The sequence below is a fragment of the Salmo trutta genome, chromosome 10, assembly GCF_901001165.1.
Source record: "Salmo trutta chromosome 10, fSalTru1.1, whole genome shotgun sequence".
In the NCBI taxonomy this organism is placed as follows: Eukaryota; Metazoa; Chordata; class Actinopteri; order Salmoniformes; family Salmonidae; genus Salmo; species Salmo trutta.
In genome coordinates this window covers 27,694,156-27,715,442 of record NC_042966.1, presented here as the reverse complement: position 1 = coordinate 27,715,442, position 21,287 = coordinate 27,694,156, and the positions used below count along the sequence as shown (strand labels likewise).

The window sequence follows — 21,287 nt, the reverse complement described above, 5'->3', positions numbered from 1 at the left end:
AGTGTTTTGGCCTATACTATCAGGGGATGTGAGTGCAAGAGAAATGGAGACAGAGAAAGAGAGATAGAGAATTAGAGGGAGGAGAAAGAGGAAGAGAGAATGAGAAAGAGAGAAAGACTCCAAGAAGTCAAAAACAACAAGCTATAATGTAGATGAGTGTGCAGTTGTAATAAATAAAGATCCCATCAGACTCACCAGGAAGCCAGAGTAAACACCATCCTTCTCCCCCACTCCCTCTCTCCCCCTTCTCTCTCTCCTCCCCCACTCCCTGGATCCAGGGGCTTTGACAGCAGTCATCTGGAGGCCCTCTCTCTCCATAACAAACAGGTGTTCCGTTTCACAACCTCCTCCCCCTCCTCCCCCCTCCCTCTCTCTCTCCCCCACCCTAGTGCAAACTGTTAGGGAGGCCTTTCTGCTCTGAAAGCAGCTGCGGCGGCTATAATTAGCCAGTGGGCCACGGCGGCTGCTGCTGCTGCAGAGAGGAGAGCGCTCCTGTTGCCATTGTATAAAGTTGTGTTAGGAGTTGAGACGTGCAGTGCAGTCAGGGGGGATGTATGAATTATGGATGGGGGATCCGTGCTCAGAGGAAAGCCTGCTTCTGTCTATGTGCTGATGGTGATACTAACGGGAGAGTGGAGGAGGAAAGGGGGACAACCTCAGGGAACCTGCCCAGTGAGTCTGCCTGTATTCAGTTATGTCATATCGACTGTACCGATAATATTTAGCATGGTTTACATTAAACCAGATACGAGGTGATTGTGGAGCAATGATTATGGCAGACCATAATTCTTATTTCCTTACATTCTGTCCCTCCACAGTTAAAATGTGTATTGACAGAACTATGTTTGGATTGCTGATTACCCCTGCATCTATGTCAAAGAGCCCTGCAACGAAATATGTGTCAAATTGACTTGTCTACCTAGGGGTTCCCTCATTTGATTGGCAACCAATAGGGGTCAGTCTACTACACAGTCCTCTCTCCTCGGCTGAGAACGGAAAGCCATGTGTGACTATGTGGTGAATGTGTGTATATGTGTGAATCAGTAGAGAATTGTATGACAGAGGAATCAATAGTGGGCTGAAGTAAGAGTACCCATAGCGTGAAACATAATACCTCTTTCCTCTCTGCCTATAGTTCTTGCTGACATGAGTTGGGACAAGATTTAGTGGTGGAGAAGTGAGGCATTTTGTCGTGCCGTTATATTCCCAGGGCATGGCACCTCAACACCACCATGCAGTGTCTGAGCAGGAACATAGTCTTCCTATCCTATTCACAGAGCGCAGCCATCACCTCTATAGCACAGCCTGTTCTCTCCACACTACACCTCAGCTTGTCCCCATTCCACAGCTATTACTGAACTGAGCCCTACTCAAGATGAGACAAAGCAGTAAGAACTAGGCAATAACACGAGGAAACTATTAAAAAAAAGTCCCTCAGCACATTTGAATGAACAGAGTAGCTGTGGACTGGATGATACTGCAACAGAGGAGCTGGGTACTGCAACAGAGGAGCTGGGTACTACAATAGAGGAGCTGGGTACTGCAACTGAGGAGCTGGGTACTACAATAGAGGAGCTGGGTACTGCAACAGAGGAGCTGTGGACTGCAACAGAGGAGCTGGGTACTACAATAGAGGAGCTGGGTACTGCAACAGAGGAGCTGGGTACTGCAACAGAGGAGCTGTGGACTGCAACAGAGGAGCTGTGGACTGCAACAGAGGAGCTGTGGACTGCAACAGAAGAGCTGTGGACTGCAACAGAGGAGCTGTGGACTACAACAGAGGAGCTGTGGACTGCAACAGAGGAGCTGTGGACTGCAACAGAAGAGCTGTGGACTGGATGATACTGCAACAGAGGAGCTGTGGACTACAACAGAGGAGCTGTGGACTGCAACAGAGGAGCTGTGGACTACAACAGAGGAGCTGTGGACTACAACAGAGGAGCTGTGGACTGGATGTGAATGGATACATCTCTGTGATGGGTTGCTAGGCTATGAAGGGGTTTTAGGTGCACCAGGGGAAATCACCTTCACCCAGAAATGTATATGTTTATATCACTTACCTTTATGAACAGGTCCAGAGTTGGTGAGGGTGAAGAGGCAGCGCCAGAGAAAGAAGAGAAAGAGAGAGATGCTTAGAGAAATGTAAAGAATCATCATAGAACAAACTGGAAACTATATACAGTACATACATGGGAGAACAAATCTGTGTGTTTGTGTGTCCGTAGGTAGGTGAGCAAACTGCCCAGTGCCCATTCTCCACAGTCACACTCATCTCTCCTTCACACACTTCTCTCCACATCCACCCGACCATGACAGACAAAGCTCCTGAAGAAAAGAGGGAGGTGTGTTGTTCAGGCCCTCTCCCCACAAAAGCCTGCTTGTCTCCTTACACTTAAGAGCCATTAAAAGCACATTGACCCTGTGTCCTGACGTACGTGCGCTTGGCGTGCTGCCTCAATGGCCACACACTCGGGGCGTGCGCAAGTGTTTGCCGAGCCCTTCAGTGCCTCTCTTGCGGCCACTGCCCTCTTGCACAAAACTCAAAGCCATTAAATAATGAATCCAGCATGTTAAAAGATTCTGGCAGCCTACACAAGTTAGTCCAGTCATGGCGTATAAAATAAGGGCATGGAAGGGGATTTCTACATGATAAATTGACTGATTGGTCTTGGGTCTTTCCCATTTCTAAAATAACTGTACACTGGTATTTCCTGGAGGCATAGCTACAAGTGTCGGATGGAAAAGAGCTTTCTGATAGGCCTATATAAAAGAGAACCATGTTTGGACTTTTTGTGGTGTACTGTAGATATAATTGTAATTTGCCAAGGAGCTACAATTTGAGCATCCCGACCCTGCTAATGCTTGGTGGCCTAGGGAGATTTAAAGTCAAACAGATGGAATCAACTAGGCCTGCTGGGGTGACCGTATTATCTCTACACCAGCAGTCATGAGTCAATAACAGGTTGAAACTGAGTGGAAAGCATAGACGTAGTGAATATTGTTTCAGAGCCAAACACAACGAAATGGACAGCGCTTTCTAAGGTGATGATTCATTCAAAGCATTTAAGAGGTTGCATGTAGAACACCCATATGCATATTAGAGCTTATGCATACGTATAGGCCTTTATATGAGCCCAAGCCTGCAAAAAAGCCTGAATTAAAATAATGATTGTTCAATTATACCACAGCATTGTTGAATACTCGTTTCTGATTGGCTAGAAGGGAATTCTAGAATGGACATTAAAACTAGATAATGGGACAGTTGGAAAAGATACCAGAACACCTTGCAATCATGATGCAATATTCACGTGCACATGCAGACCATACTTGCTACAAAGTTACAGAAAGCTAAACCAACAATCCCACAAACCAAAATTGGATAAGAAAAGGTCCAACGAATAAAACGTAGCTAGCTAGCAACTGATTTGTTTTTTTTCAGAGACATAATGTTTTGGAACATCTAATGACCTAACGTAGTGAGTGATGAAAATGAATTTCTCCGGTCCCTACTGTAGTCATGACGCAAGTGGCGCTATGATGTCAAATCCTCCCACATTTCTAGTTTGACCAGCTATTTCCAGCAATTGATATTTTGAATTTGGTTGTCATATTGGCAACAAACTATTTAGCTAGCTTCTAGCCTAGTGTTTGATATGCAATGTGATCTCATAATGAACAGTGACGGCAAGTGTCCTGACAAGAAGGCACTATGCCTGGCAAAATTGGGCATCATTAGCTCATTGTCATGGATGTATCCAAATGAATATCAAAAGAAAACAGTTTAAACAAATGCAAATGCAGCTACTTTGCTGTTAATCTGTCTGCAGAGGCCGTGACTGTGTTAGCAGAAACTAGTTGGCTACCTAGCAAGCAAGCAAGGGATAAGAACGTTGCCGGTGAGCATGGCAACGGAACATATAAAATGAGCAACTGGGTCGCGTCCTTAAATATATAACTAATCGAACAAACGACTGGGTCGCGTCTCTAGCAACCAAAGATGAGAAGATGAAGTATGAATTTACTATTAAAAATATAAAACAATTATAATAATTATACAAGTAAATGTGTGCTTTAGTATTGTTTTCTTTGGTAACTGTGGTATAAGCGGGATAAACTCCTCCGTTCCGTACATTAACTTAATATAATCATGATAGCTTTCCGACCCCAGTACAGCTCAGTGTACACAAGCGTATTGGTAGGGTCGGTATCTTCTGGCAAGGAGAGAACATATAGGCCTAGGCGATGCGGTTGGTTCATTCATTTTGCAGGGCGGCTTGCAGAGTAGGCTAGCTAGCCTACAATTACAGTGAATTTGTATTTGACATTACATTTTCATAATTAAATAGGCTGACACATTACATTTAGCTACAGAATATCTCACCACTGTGTGTTTCCATCTCCTCCTTTCTCCATTCCTTTCTGGAGCACGCAGAGAGAGGGGCTGTCAACAGTTTAAATATGTTTTGTTATGAAAGCATTTTACTATTGATGTTCCCGAACAGATTTCATTTGATTTCACAAATTTAGCCCCCTTCCCCTTTTCCACATTTTTTTTCCATTACAGCCTTATTCTAAAATTGATTAAATATTTTTTTCCCTCCTCAATCTAAACAGAATACCCCATAATGAGAAAGTGAAACGTTTTTTTGTGTGTGTAAATGTACTAAAAATAAAAAACAGAAATACCTTATTTACATAAGTACTCATACTTATGAGATCCAAAATTGAGCTCAGGCGCATCCTGTTTCCATTGATCATCCTTGAGATGTTTCTACAACTTGTGGTAAATTCAATTGATTGGACATGATTTGGAAAGGCTCACACCTGTCTATATAAGGTCCCACAGTTTACAGTGCATGTCAGAGCAAAAACCAATGCATGAGGTCGAAGGAATTGTCCGTAGAGCTCCGAGACAGGATTGTGTCGAGGCACAGATCTGGGGAAGGGTACCAAAAAAAATGTCTGCAGCATTGAAGGTCCCCAAGAACACAGTGATTTTCAGCGGCAGAGACTGTGAGACTAGTCAGGATCAAGGGAAAGATGAACGGAGCAAAGTACAGAGAGATCCTTGATGAAAACCTGCTCCAGAGAGCTCAGGACCTCAGACTGGGGCGAAGGTTCACCTTCCAACAGAACAACGACCCCAAGCACACAGCCAAGACAATGCAGAAGTGGCTTCAGGACAAGTCTCTGAATGTCCTTGAGTGGCCCAGCCAGAGCCCGGACTTGAACCCGATCGAACATCTCTGGAGAGACCTGAAAAAGGCTGTGCTGCGACGCTCCCCATCCAACCTGACAGAGCTTGAGAGGATCTGCAGAGAAGAATGGGAAAAACTCCCCAAATACAGACGTACCAACCTTGTAGTTTCATACCCAAGAAGACTCGAGGCTGTAATCACTGCCAAAGGTGCTTCAACAAAGTTCTGAGTAAAGGGCCTAAATACTTATGTAAATGTCATTTTTCAGTTTATTATTATTTTTTTATTCCCAAAAACCTGTTTTTGCTTTGTCATTATGGGGTATTGTATGTAGATTGATTAGGTAAAAAAAACTATTGAAACCATTTTGGAATAAGGCAGTAACTTAACAAAATGTGGAGAAAGTCAAGGGGTCTGAATACTTTTCGAATGCACTGTAGTTGCATCATGCAGGACATATATGTTTTGATTTCTAAGACATTCTAAGGTTTGTATCATTCACAACTAAAGTTGCCAAATAACTTTAAATCTAGTGTATAGAATCTATTTCTAATTATGACTTTACGCTCAACATAGCCACTTCATATGCACACTCGCTCGGGAATGGGAAAAATATCATTTCTGTTCAATTGTATTCTTCTCGGTGTATTCATGGATGCCAAGGGAAGCTTCCCCCAAAAATGTACCAATAAATTAGCTTTCGTCTCTCGGTGTTTCATAATTTTCCTTCAATTCACAAGAGGCTGAATGTATCTCACAGGAGAAAGCATCCAAGCGAGTGCAACAGCGCCTCTCTGTCTCTCTACATGTAGACCATCTATCTGATGCTGTCTGGTCCAAACGAGTATGACATTGTTGCCAACCGTAGTATTAAAGGCAAGGGAAGCCAGCGAGCATCCTATCAAATCCCATTAAGAGCATACGTCATTGACAGAAAAACTTGAATTGTTGCATCTCTTGGTGTTGTTGTCCTCCGGAGGCTAGCTAGCAAGCTAGCTAAAATGGGCCCTTCCCTAAATTATTAAGGGATGGAGACAGGGATTTGGACTTGTGGTTTTACTTAAATCTCCATACTGGCCAATGATTAAAACGGCAAATCTGATCCAACCATTAATTCATACATCGTGCCACTGGCCTGAGTAGATGGAAGTTTGATATGTATCTAGATGTAGAAGGCTAATATTAACTAGCTATTGTTGCCCATGAATGGAAGTTAGGCTAGTGAGCAAGAATTTTAGCCAGGTAACCTAGGACAACAACAAATTCAAGCGTGCACTGTATGACAAGAGTGATAGCCTGCTTCTTCAACATGAAAGAGGAGGATGGCATTTCTGTTTCTCTACAAGTAGGGTGAGTCAACATGTTTTTCTACTTGCATGAACGTGCACACACACACGCACACAGAAATCAGAACCATGTCCATGGACAGCCACATCATACTTAGCTTACGTTGATTGGACTAAATTGTTTTTGGTATCTTTTAGTTGTCACTGTATTAGACTAAGCCGGGGTTCTAAATTAATAGTTGTTTAGTAGTCTGAAAATGTTGGAAAGATTAACTTGCTTGACCATGCTGTAGGTCATGTAACTGTGTTACTGTACATGCAATATGTATTTTGGACTTCACTGGACAGGGGTTGCTATCCGGTTTTGTCATAAAACAAAGGTGTGGTCAAATTTCTACCACTGTCTTCTTATTGTCTAGGCCTTTAGGTCTATATTTCACGGTCGCAAGGCATATGAACTAACAGGTTATAGAGTAAACAACACAATTATCACAACACATAGGTTGTAATATGGAGAGGCTTCCCTAGTACCCATGCACCGCTACGGATTCTTCTTACTATAAAATCATAGAATAGAAAATAATGGAATGGATTGATAAGCATCTCTTCTCTGCTAAATGAACTATATAATGGATTTGTTGTGATGGTGTATATTAAATGGATTTATTAGACTTTTTCAAATGTAGATGTTCTAAAGGCGCACATCATAAATGGGCTTCCCAAGTGGCGCAGCGGTCTAAGGCACTGCATCTCAGTGCAAGCGGTGTCACTACAGTCCCTGGTTTGAATCCAGGCTGTATCACATCCGACCGTGATTGGGAGTCCCATAGGGCGGAGCACAATTGACCCAGCATCGTCCGGGTTTGGAAGGGGTAGGCCAATATTGTAAATAAGAACTTGTTCTTAACTGATTGGCCTAGTTAAATAAAGTTAAACATCAGCAGCTTATATGAGTGAAGGCACGGAGATGCTAAACATGTTTGTTAATTATCAGTCAATTACTGTGAGACCGGCAGTCATTTGCATTACCGGCTGACAAAATGTCATGACTGCCACAGCCCTAGAATCAACCCAGACTAAATGTTCCAAGTCATTCTGGACATCTACCTCCTAGGAACTACAGTCTCAGTGGGATATGGAGGAAGAAAGTCTGTCCTTCTACTGCCTTTGAGATGGTGCTGTCCTGTTTGTGAGACTCAAACAGCTGTGCACTTTGTGGTTCCCGCAACACATGTCCATATCTGATCCCTCTTTAAAGCTGCTCCCTTGTCTGTGAATGTGTCCATCCAATTCTGACATTGGCAGTAGGCAAGTGCCAACTACCCAACCTGCCCTCAATGGCCTGACACTGAGAGGTGAATCTTAGACAAGCCCTTTAGACTTTGGACCAATATATCACAGGACTTCACACTTATTCAAACCATAAAGTAATAGCAAGAGCAATGACACAACAAGAGAGTGCATTTTCTTGGCAGAAGCAGCGAATGTGACACATGCTTGAGCGGAATACAGTTGGACAGACACTTCAAACCATAAAGAAAAATAGAAAGTCACGAGTTTGTTGTCGCTGTTGTTGTTGGTTGTTACAGTAGGCAGTCATTGCCTAGTACTGAAGCAACTGGGTGAAAACAGGAAGCGATGACGGAAGCCTATAAAGAAATGTTTGTTTTATCGGGTTAGTGGCACCATAGACTTCCAAATTTGCATCCCAATGGTGAAACTCTCCGAACACTAAGACAGTTGTCTTTTTTTAAGGGGGATTGGATGAGAGAAGAGAAGGGGGGGGGGTCACAATGAAGACTTGCTTCGGACCCAAACAATCCTTGCCTTTGTCCTGCTAGAAAATGCTTAACTGTGCTCCGGCCCAGCACCCAGCATACCAATTAGTGAAGCCTTGACTCACTATCAGACAAGCCCGAGACTCAAAAGGTCACTGTCTGGGCCGTTTACAGACACATCGGGGGCCCGAGTCTAGGACTACATCCCAAATTGCACCCTATTCCCTACATTGTGCATTACTTTTGACCAGAGCCTTATGGGCCGTGGTAAAAGTAGTTTACTATATAGGGAATAAGGTACCATTTGGAACACAAGCTAGAGCCTGCCAGACACACATCCTTCCTTTCCCAATCCCCAGCCACAAACTCTCACATTGAGACACATTAAATAAACACACCCCCTCTTTCAACCTACAACATACTGCTCTGAAGAGACTTCCTCTTTCCTTTACGGCAATATTTTTTCATTGAGCTGGCTAGTAATTTTTTGACAGCCTACTGTACATCATTCATGAAGAGCAAAGGGAGTAAGTGGAGAGCATCTGGATACATTGTACATCAGTGTGGTGTCCTATCCTTAGCATGACTGTTTACCTTAGCTCATACTGACTCTACACTCTTAGGGGAAAAAAAGGGTTCCAAAGGGGTTCTTTGGCTGTCCCCATAAGATAACCCTTTTTGGTTCCAGGTAGAACCCAAGATTTCGAAAAAGATTACCAAAATGGCGTTCTTCAAAGGGTTCTCCTATGGGGAGAGCCAAAGAACCCTGTTAGAAAAGAAAAAGGTACTATCTAGAACCTAAGAGTGTATTCAATTCATCCCGTCTTATTCAAGAGGACTCATTACTACAAACTGTTGATTGGCCTTATTGAAAAATCGAATCAACTATCTTTGAAGTATATGACTTGGGTGGCTGGAGTCATTGACATTTTTAGGGCCTTCCTCTGACACCACCTGGTATAGAGGTCCTGGATGGCAGGGAGCTCAGCCCCAGTGATGTACTGGGCCGTACGCATTACCCTCTGTAGCGCCTGCGGTCGGATGCTAAGCAGTGATGCCGCCAGTCAAGATGCCCTCAATGGTGCACCTGTATAACTTGTTGAGGATCTGAGGGCCCATGCCAAATCTTTTCTGTGTCCTGAGGGGGAAGAGGCATTATCGTGCCCTCTTCATGACAGTGCTGGTGTGTGTGGACCATGATAGATCCTTAGTGATGTGGACACGAGGACTTGAAGCTCTCAATCCAATCCACTATAGCCCCGTCGATGTGAATGGGGGCATGCTCGGCCCTCCATTTCCTGTGCTCTATGTTTTTCTGACGTTGAGGGAGAGGTTGTTGTCCTGGCAGCATGTAAACTTACTGTTGTTTAGCAGGGTATGAAAAACAAACCAACAAATGACCAACAGTAGCCTATATCTATGAATGTACCTCCTTGATCCGGCAGTTCCATCGTTGTAGGTAGAACCATTACACTGACTTAATCCAGTCAGGATGATCAGGTTTTCCCTATTAATAGAACTAACTGTCCCTTGTCCTGTCTCCTGGGTCACATCATGACTTGTCTGATCTGTTAAGTCACTTTCACCAGGGTACACACTTGTACACAAACATAAAACAGTCCTTATTTACACTTTACAATTCTGTCTAACCACTGATGTCAGGACAGTTGTGCTGCCAGGAAGCCTGAGTCATTAAGATGCTTTTAAACTATCTTTCAGTTCTCCACTTAATCTAGCACAGCAAGGACACATCCTACAAGCTGGAAGATACAAACATGGATGAGGATCTACAATGTGCCTAGGTGTCATAACAACATTTGGTCAGTTGAACAGCACCATGTTACTACCTTGACATTAGTTCTCCTGTCACCTCCCTAGTGTTGTACAAAAGGCTTTGTTGTGTTTTGTTGCTATTACTTAGTCCTGACTTCCTCCTCAGCGCTCCTGAAAGGCTGGTATTCCCATGGCACTTTCACTTCCTGTCTATCAGCCAGTGAAGTTCTGGGTTCAGGTCTGGGGAACGTGCCCAGAAGAGACCGCTCGAGTAGGAAGTGGGAAGAGAGAGAAACAAGAGGCAAGGAGTGTCTTGGTTGCAACAACACATTTCAACATTACACCACTCAACCGTTGGTTCCGGTTCTCTGTCATGTACACGGAAGAGAAGTCATTAAGCCATAAAGCCGTTGGTAATGTCAACATTACCTCTTTAGGAATATGACAAGTAGGGCTGTGACGGTCATGGAATTTTGGATGATTGTAATTGGCCAGCCAAATGTCTGCTGTCTCCGTAATAACCGTTCAAATAGAAAATATATACATTTAAAAATGCACATTTTCTCATGTCCTGCATGTGCTGCCATAGAAATAGAATGAATAGAACAGGCGTCCCCATTCAAGTCAATGATGGCATAATGGGTGGACTGGCGGCCATTGCGAGTATAGGAGCAAAGCAGGAAGTAAAAGCAGGAAGTTTGTTGATTCAACTCAACTGACATAACATAAAATACATTCCATTGCATGAGCTACATCAGTTAACATCATTTGAATGAACATTCTACATTACCATGGAATTTATTGCATCACAATATCAGGCAGCCAATGCAAGTGTACCCATGAGTTTACCAGTCAAATTGCCAGGGTTAGATGTTCCAAGCCCATTCTATTCATAATGTTCTACAACACCTTGCTTGTTTTAGCAAGGGCAACTACGCTTAATCACGTTGGTAAGAGTCCATGTTATCTCAGAAACTGACTCAACCGCACGAATGCCCAGCAGTCCTGTCTTCAGTCAGCGGTTCATAAAAACAAAAGATATACAGTACCAGTCAAAAGCCTGGACACACCTACTCATTCAAGGGTTTTTCTTTATTTGTACTATTTTCTACATTGTAGAATAATAGTGAAGACATCACAACTATGAAATAACACATATGGAATCATGTAGTAACCAAACATTTTTGTTGTTATAATATATATATATATATATATATATATACACACAATGTAACTCCAAGTCAATCACACTTCTGTGAAATCAAACTGTCCACTTAGGAAGCAACACTGATTGACAATAAATTTCACATGCTGTTGTGCAAATGGAATAGACAACCAAAATGTTTTGGTCACTTTTGAATGCTGGCGGTGCTTTCACTCTAGTGGTAGCATGAGACGGAGTCTACAACGCACACAAGTGGCTCAGGTAGTGCAGCTCATTCAGGATGGCACATCAATGCGAGCTATGGCAAGAAGGTTTGCTGTGTCTGTCAGTGTAGTGTCAAGAGCATGGAGGCGCTACCAGGAGACAAGCCTGTACATCAGGAGACGTGGAGGAGGCCGTAGGAGGGCAACAACCCAGCAGCAGGACCGCTACCTCTGCCTTTGTGCAAGGAGGAGCAGGAGGAGCACTGCCAGAGCCCTGCAAAATGACCTCCAGCAGGCCACAAATGTGCATGTGTCTGCTCAAACGGTCAGAAACAGACTCCATGAGGGTGGTATGAGGGCCCGACGTCTACAGGTGGGGGTTGTGCTTACAGCCCAACACCGTGCAGGACGTTTGGCATTTGCCAGAGAACACCAAGATTGGCAAATTCGCCACTGGCGCCCTGTGCTCTTCACAGATGAAAGCATGTTCACACTGAGCACGTGACAGACGTGACAGAGTCTGGAGACGACGTAGAGAACGTTCTGCTGCCTGCAACATCCTCCAGCATGACCGGTTTGGCGGTGGGTCAGTCATGGTGTGGGGTGGCATTTCTTTGGGGGGCCGCACAGCCCTCCATGTGCTAGTCAGAGGTAGCCTGACTGCCATTAGGTACCGAGATGAGATCCTCAGACCCCTTGTGAGACCATATGCTGGTGCGGTTGGCCCTGGGTTCCTCCTAATGCAAGACAATGCTAGACCTCATGTGGCTGGAGTGTGTCAGCAGTTCCTGCAAGAGGAAGGCATTGATGCTATGGACTGGCCCGCCCGTTCCCCAGACCTGAATCCAATTGAGCACATCTGGGACATCATGTCTCGCTCCATCCACCAACGCCACGTTGCACCACAGACTGTCCAGGAGTTGGCGGATGCTTTAGTCCAGGTCTGGGAGGAGATCCCTCAGGAGACCATCCGCCACTTCATCAGGAGCATGCCCAGGCATTGTAGGGAGGTCATACCGGCACATGGAGGCCACACACACTACTGAGCCTCATTTTGACTTGTTTTAAGGACATTACATCAAAGTTGGATCAGCCTGTAGTGTGGTTTTCCACTTTCATTTTGAGTGTGACTCCAAATCCAGACCTCCATGGGTTGATAAATTGGATTTCCATTATTTATTTTTGTGTGATTTTGTTGTCAGCACATTCAACTATGTAAAGAAAAAAATATTTAATAAGATTATTTCTTTCATTCAGATCTAGGATGTGTTGTTTAAGTGTTCCCTTTATTTTTTTGAGCAGTATATATATATATTTTAGATTCTTCAAAGTAGCCACCCTTTGCCTTGATGACAGCTTTACACACTCTTGACATTCTCTCAACCAGCTTCATGATGTAGTCACCTAGAATGCATTTCAATTAACAGGTGTGCATTGGAAGACCCAGAGTTACCTCTGCTGCAGAGGATAAGTTCATTAGAGTTACCAGCTGCAGAAATTGCAGCCCAAATAAATGCTTCACAGAGTTCAAGTAACAGACACATCTCAACATCAACTGTTCAGAGGAGACTGTGTGAATCAGGTCAAATTCAAGGTCAAATTACTACAAAGAAACCACTACTAAAGGACACCAATAATAAGAAGAGACTTGCTTGGGTCAAGAAACACGAGAAATTGACATTAGACCAGTGGAAATCTGTCCTTTGGTCTGATGAGTGCAATTTTTTTTTTTTTTTGGTTGCAGCTGCTGTGTCTTTGTGAGATGCTGAGTAGGTGAATGGATGGTCTCCGCATGTGTGGTTCCCACTGTGAAGCATGGAGGAGGTGGTGTGATGATGCTTTGCTGGTGACACACCTCCAGGCAGTGTAAGGGCTATTTGACCAAGAAGGAGAGTGATGGAGTGCAGCATCAGATGACCTGGCCTCCACAATCACCCGACCTCAACCCAATTGAGATGGTTTGGGATGAGTTGGACCGCAGAGTGAAGGAAAAGCAGCCAACAAGTGCTCAGCATATGTGGGAACTCCTTCAAGACTGTTGGAAAAGCATTCCAGGTGAAGCTGGTTGAGAGAATGCCAAGAGTGTGCAAAGCTGTCATCAAGGCAAAGGGTGGCTATTTGAAGAATCTAAAGTATAAAATATATTTTCATTTGTTTAACACTTTTTGGTTACTATATGATTCCATATGTATTATTTCATAGTTTTGATGTCTTCACTGTTAGTCTACAATGTAGAAAACAAAAATAAAGAAAAACCCTTGAATGAGTAGGTGTGTCCAAACTTTTCACTGGTACTGTACATTTTTAAATGGTTGAGGGTTATTTTATTTTCATGACAGTCTTCATCCATAACCGTCGGTTACACGGTTATACGGTAATTTTGCCATCCCTAGACACAAGCAATGTACAAAGTTAGTTTACTGTTTTGCTTCACGCACAATCTCATTGGTCATTGTTCCAATATTTGTATGTGGCTAGGAGATGATACATGTGCAAGTACAGTTGCCATGTGTGACTGTCTGTCTGCATATGAATGTACTCTGGGCTCAGTCACTTAAGTGAAATATTTCCCCTGAGATTGGGCGATGATTAATGGACTTGGTGATAGCCAGCCAGCCAGCCAGTAGATGTTAGACCAGATGGGAAAGCAGAGTTTCTTTTAGAGAGGTTCGTCAAGTAAAGTCTAACATAGCATACTAGACACACTAAAGCACATCAGCTAAGGTATATTAACCTTACAGTACCTTAGCATTGACATTAGCATTAATATTAATACTAAGATTATTACAAACAAAAAAACTAATTTCCCTCAAGGGAGTATGAACTATTGCTCACTGTCAATTTCTATTAAACCGGTGAGATGTTAGCCTATTTACCAGCCTCTCTCTGCTGTGGGGTGATAGACAGAGACAGATATGAATGTGCCCCTCATAGATGCAACATGCTCTTTGATTGGTGCTAGTTATACCAGATAAGACCTGTCGTTGTGGTGTGGGAGTGGGGCAGCTGTGTGGCTCCAGTCACTCCCTCATTAACGATGAGGGCCAGACCAGCTGTATGAAACAAATCCACTGGAAGACAAGAGAAGAAAGAGAAGGAAGAAAATAACCTATCTCTCAGAGACAAAGAGAGGGAGAGGGGTGAGGCCCCGCCGTGCTGCGACGAGATCGGCTTCATGTCCCCAGGGAGCTCCACCTGCCACCTGGCCAGCCCTCACCCCTTACCCCGCCCCTCTCGGTCCCCCTTTGTGTCCCCTCTATGGTGACAGAAGATCCGGTCACATTTGCGTGTTTTCATCTTTCCTTTCTGACTGTGTGTTTTCAACTTGGAGGAGGCGCCTCCCTCACTTCTGACTTGGTACCATCTGCATCAACAGAACAAAGGATGGATGATGAAGAATGGATCAAAGCTAATGGTGTCAAAAACACTTCCTTCATTTTCATAATCTGCCTGTTTTTAACTAAACTGTCTATCCAAGTATTACATTGTTAAATGGATCAAATGTCTGCCCGGATTACAATGAGTGTCCCTTCCACCCCCTGTTAATGCACACATACTGTACCAGGTATTTCATCCATACACTTGGCATGAGGACATGGCTGAGTGCAGATGTATTGCCGCCCACTCAAAGGGGGGTTAACACCCTTCCAGACGCAGCCACACTGGGCAGGGTAAAGGAGGGCCAAGTAGCGCCCTAATCCTCACACTGGCTTGGCCAGCCTTTTTGTTTGGTTTCCATTATTATTGATATGTCCCCATCTCTGAGTGCCATCTGGGGGCTTTGTGTGCCCTGCGGCCAGCTTTGTTACCAGGAGGAGCTCTGTTACAATGGGGAAGGGGGCCTGGTTGAGAGGAGTAGGGAGCAGTGGAGACCCTTCAGCTCCTAAAGGGGGCTGTGCCCTGCCCTCTCTCTTTCCCCTCTGGGACTCCATACCCCGCCCGCTAGTAATGCGCGCGTTGACTCATAACCCGCAGTCCCCGTGGTTATATACCTGAGCGGGTTGAATAAAGAGAAAATAATACCTTTAAAAAATCCATAAATGTCTAATTCTATACAAAAACGGGGACTTCAAATAGGCCTACGGCACGTAAAGGGAACTATAGTCTATTGTTCAAATGGGTTAAAGGGAAACTGAAATCTGGACAGAGTGTAACCTCTCACATAGCCTTAATATTAACTCCTACAGAATTCAGCTTTTCTTGCAGTGAAATGAAGGCTAAAGGAGTGGAGGAATATGATTTCTTTCTTTCAGCCTCTTGAGAGAACGTGAATGTGCAGTTAGATACCGTCTGTAGAGGTGCTGTCTTTATCAGCATCATAAAACCTGATAGTATTTCAACTAGATAAAATATGCATCCAAGCCAAACTTAAATCTTATCAGAAATATGTTGGGTCGTTTTTACAGCTTTCCATTTCCTTACAACCGGTCAAACTGATGTCATTTGGAAATGTTGCACAGAAAATCTTTCAGTTTTTTTTTTAAAGAGTTATTTCATTTTCTCCCTTGTCGCCGAAACGTCTTCGCGCCGTGAATGAAGCAGAGATGACAGAGAACTTTCCCAATGTAAACTAGACTGAAGCATTCATTCTATCGATTTACAGTTTTTTTACAATCACATTGGCACTAACTTCAGAACCTTCCTGTCATTTTTCAAACTCCAGACACAAAACTCACAACCGATGATCAAAATACACAATTTTCAACTCTTAACACTTTTTCCAATAGCTTGGATACAATACACATAAAGCTAAGATCATTTGTTCATTGAACTAAAATCACCTGTTCAAAATGACAACTTAACATCAAAGTATTACCATTTCAAAATGCAATTCACACATTACATCTGAGATGACTGTCTATTCATTTCATTACAATGATCTAACTATCAATTGATACAACTGCTCAAAATGAGAAGTGACTGTTGCATTACTCTTAATGCATAGTTTTATGGAAACTGACAAACAATATTCCATGTTTAGATCATGAAAGTTTCAGGATAACGAGATCCATTGACACCAATTACTGTGGAACATGAACCAACTGGACTACATTATCGATGGATATTTCATCATCATTCTTCATCAGACACTGTTTCCATGGTTCCATGTACCACTTTTCCAGACCATGTTTTCAGATTTGACATTACTGTACACTCAACGGCCACTTTATTAGCTATACCCATCTAGTACTGGGTAGGACCCCACGTTTGCCTCCACAACAGCCTAAATTATTCACGGCCTGAATTATTCACGTTAAGAGATGCCCTTCTGCACACCACTGTTTTAAACGGCTGTTATTTGAGCATTTGTGGCCTTTCTGTCAGCTTGAATGAGTCTGGACATTCTCCTCTGACCTCTCTCATTAACAAGGTGTTTTTGCCCACAGAACTGCCGCTCACTGAAAGTGTTTTGTTTATCGCACCATTCTCTGTAAACTCTAGAGACTGTGGTGTGTAAAAATCACAGGAGGACAGCTGTTTCTGAGATGCTGGAACACCATGTGTGGCACCAACAATCATACCACGGTCAAAGTTGCTTACATTACGCATCTTGTCCATTCTGTTTGGTCGAAAAACAACTAAAGCTCTCTACTCTATATACTCTATATATTGAGTTGCAGGCAGCCACATGGTTCGCTGTTCGAAGGAGAAGGCTATTTGTGTTAACACGCAGGTGTACCTAATAAAGTGGCCAATAAAGTGGTTGCTGATGATTGAATTCACATTGTGGTACGAGTATATAGTGAAATGAGTGGTATCCACCTACAACAACATAGCGATAACACGGAGTCAGCAGGTGATCCAGGTCACAAGAGGTCAAACAGTGGAAGGAGGAAGATGAGGAAGACGTGGTGGTCAAAGGAATGGCAGGGGACAAGCACCCCTTCTGAGAGGTGGTCGTGGGCCTCGTTTGAGAGGTGTGGGGGAATGTGGTATAGGACAAGGCCATGGATCAAGACAGAGGCAGCAAAGAATGTCCAATGAAATCCGAGCAATAGTTGTAGACCATGTCGTAAATCATGACATGACAATGACTGAGGCAGCTACAATGATTCAACCAAACCTCAGAAGATCAACCGTGGTCTCAATCATCAGAACTTTCCGCAATGAGAACTGGTAAGTCTTCAGCACGCACTAAACATTAGGCTACTCTCAATTCTGAAATGACTGTATACTGCATGCCAAGGTGTACCACAGGGTAGGTGATGTGACTAAATGGGTTCTGATTGAGACTAGGCCATTTAGGGGAGGCAGTTGCAAAATTCGTACTGACCAACAAGAGCGGGCTGTGGTCAATTTGGTTCGGACCAGAAATGATATTCGCCTTACAGAAATTCGGCAGCACATCTTGGACAATGACGACATGTTCAACAATGTGGAAGCCATAAGTTTGTCAACTATTGCACGCATGCTGAAAAGGCACCAGGTGTCTCTAAAACAGCTATACCGTGTGCCTTTAGAAAGAAATGTAGACAGAGTGAAGCAACTGAGAACTGAGTATGTTCAGGTACGTTCAGTTTCAAGATGCCTGTTGTGAAAAATTCCCCCAAAATTCTACATCATTGTAATCAGCAATTCTCTTTCCAAAATGTATTTTTAGAGGGTGATGGAGCTGGATGCTGATGAAAACCAGCACAAATTCCTGTTTTTGGGTGAGGCAGGCTTCAACCTGGCCAAGGCAAGGAGGTGAGGTCGGAATTGTATTGGCCAGCGGGCAACCATCCAAGTACCTGGACAACATGGGGCCCAACATCACCATGTGTGCAGCTATATCAGAAGATGGTGTGGTGGGAAGCAGACCTCGTATTGGATCATATAATGCAGCTCTCCTTGTAACCTTCCTTGATGAGCAACATCAGGTCTGTAGAGCTGATGGCGTGACCAATGTCATTGTGTGGGATAATGTCAGGTTCCACCATGCTCAAATGGTGCAAGCATGGTTTCAGGCCCATCCACAATTTACCACCCTGTACTTACCCCCATACTCTCCTTTCCTTAAGCCAATTGAGGATTTTTTCTCCACACGGAGATGGAAGGTATATGATAGGCGCCCTCACAAACAAGCCGCCCTTCTCCAGGCCATGGATGACGCATGCAATGACATCAGGGTAGGCCAGTGTCAGGCCTGGATTCGCCATGCCCGAAGATTCTACCCAAAATGTTTGGCTAATGAAAACATCCATTGTGATGTGGATGAGAACCTGTGGCCAAATCCACAAGACAGGGTTGATGGAAATATAGAAGTACAGTAATCTATCCTTTGTTTTGCTTTTTACAGTAAGCCAGGTGAGGAGCACTGCAGTTGACGTTTTACTGTAGATTTTTTTGTAGCTAATTATTTTTGCTTTGATTCAAAGAAACCTATGTTGTGATTTTATTGTATTTCATCAATACATTTCAGGTTTTGTCCAATGATTCCACTGTGTCTGTAGTATTCTCTCTGCTAGTCCTTTTACAGTGATGTATTTACGTGTAGTACCATAATGAAACATTTATCACATATGTTGTACTACAATATTTAATGAATGTATGAACAACTACACAGTGAAACTATCGGTAGCTTGTGTGTGGGTGATCTAAATTCATGTTTCTATGGTATTTCATGATAAATGAGTTATTTGAACCAATGATTCTGCAAGTGCAAGGTTTCTTTAAATATATGAATGCACAATGCAATGTTTTGAACATTGGACAGCCTGTGTTACGAGTGATGACCGTTTTGAGCTTTGTGTCTAGTTTTGAAAAATGACCACAAGGTTCTGAAATTAGTGCCAAAGTGATTGTAAAAAACTGTATGACTTTATTCTGGTGAGCAAGGGTTTATTTAGTCTTCTAGGGCAACATGTGACAGAAGTGAAGCTGCATGTATCTATTTGTAGGGTAACAAATAGTCTACCAAAATTTTGGAAATTATAAGCATAAATATATCTAAATCAAGCAAAAGAAAATTCCTCCACCCTCTGTCAAAAAATCTGACTGTAGCCTAGAGCATCTTTTCTATATTAGAGGGTCAAGGTCGGGTGCGGGCCTCAGATCTTTATCACATATAGTCAGGCGGTTGCGGATAGGTTACTAGCAATTGTGGGCGGGTGAACAAACAACTGCCCAGAGCACCACTAACCCCCGCCTGCCCTCCCTCACCTCCCTGCAGCCCGCCACAGCCTTGCTGCTGCCGCACTCGCTGCCAAAACCAGTGCTGGATGCTGGGGCCCCAGACAAACAGCCAGTCCCCCTGTACTGCAGCTGGGGACACCATGTGGGGTGGTGGGCCCGCAGGGTCAGAGAGGAGGGCGACGTTCCCCACCCTGACTGAATAATCTAAGGTTTAGTAAAGCAGGAGGATTAGAGGGGCAAGTTCGCTAGCTAGCTAGAGAATAAAAGAACAACTGATTGAGGAAACCAAGTCGTCGGTGGTTATGGCATCTGTTATGGCTCTCGTGGACAGACACGCATAACATATCAATGGTAGTAGCGTCTGTCAACAGACTGTGTGATGTGACAACTAACAAGGATTTTTGTTTAGGTATGCTGCTTTTTCATCACTGATCATTTGGACAAATCATGATTCCGCAGGTGCCTGCATCTTTCGGATTTTGGAAGGAGAGGGGGCCTGAACAAGGCAGTGAACCCACTGTTCCTAAGCCGTCATTGAAAATAAGAATTCGTTCTTAACTGACTTGCCTAGTTAAATAAAAGGCCAAATAAATAAAAAATAAATAAATAATTTGGCCATAGAATTGCCTGAAATTTACAGAGAGTTTCCATTTAGGGGGGGTTGATAAGTCGCATTAGTATATTTATCTTAACATCTGCCCCCAGAATTTAATTGAGGATCCAACGCAAATACACAAGATTGTCATAGTGGGTTTCCAAGATTAGTCGTGGGCTAGCTTTCTATAGCTTTTGTTGTGTCTGTTGAATGAGTGTGCGGCCTTGGCTGTCTATCATCAAGATAATCTTTGAGCAGTCGACGCGCTGCTCTGATGAGGCAGTGGAAACAAGAGGTAGTGGAAATGCTGTGCTAGCCGACGAGGGGAGGACAGCTTATGTCGCAGCATTCCCCTTGTGTTAATCCATAATGCCGTCTTCCTCCTAGAGACTTCCTGATTAAGGGTGTACACACACGGAGGCAGAGCCGGTTAGAACGAGATGCTACACACTTCAATCTCAGCACTGGGCGAGCGGCTGCCTGGGAAAGAGTCATGGAGTAAGTAGTAATAATCCCAGCTAAAAATAGGAGCCTGCAGACAGTGAGCTACTCATAGCAAAGAGTTAGCTCCTCTCACCTGAGGAGAGTGACTGAGATGCCACTTCTCCCTCCTAAAACCCAGAAGGGAGGATCTGCTTAGGTGCGTGAAAACACAGAGGAAAATAACTTTGCTACAGTATGAGAGACAGTAAGAATGTTTTAGAGTATATCCTACAATTATGTCGTGTCTCCCCCCCATGTCGCCTCTCCCCCCCTCCTCCATCCCTCCCTCCATGTCGTCTCTCCCCCTCCTCCATCCCTCCCTCCCTGTTGTCTCTCCCCTCTCCTCCATCCCTCCCTACCTGTCCTCTCCCTCCCTACTCCATCCCTTCCTCCCTCCCAACCTGTCCTCTCTCCCTCCCTACTCCATCCCTCCCTCCCTGTCCTCTCTCCCTCCCTGTCCTCTCTCCCTCCCTACTCCATCCCTCCCTCCCTGTCTACTCCATCCCTCCCTCCATGTCGTCTCTCCCCCCTCCTCCATCCCTCCCTCCATGTTGTCTCTCCCCCCTCCTCCATCCCTCCCTCCCTGTCGTCTCTCCCCCCTCCTCCATCCCTCCCTCCCTGTCCTCTCCCTCCCTACTCCATCCCTCCCTCCCTCCCTCCCTACTCCATCCCTGTCCTCTCTCCCTCCCTG

At 44.1% G+C, this 21,287-nt stretch overlaps 1 protein-coding gene and 1 long non-coding RNA gene across 3 annotated transcripts in view; one reads left to right on the top strand and one right to left on the bottom strand.

The window, feature by feature from the left end:
- Nucleotides 1-21,287, bottom strand: part of akt3a (v-akt murine thymoma viral oncogene homolog 3a) — a 136,002-nt gene that overhangs the window by 66,507 nt on the left and 48,208 nt on the right. The gene's annotated exons all lie outside the window — the stretch shown is intronic.
- On the top strand, nt 464-3,996 carry LOC115201511 (uncharacterized). The gene is made up of 2 exons (XR_003879752.1): nt 464-672; nt 1,136-3,996. It is a non-coding gene; the product is annotated as an uncharacterized LOC115201511 (long non-coding RNA).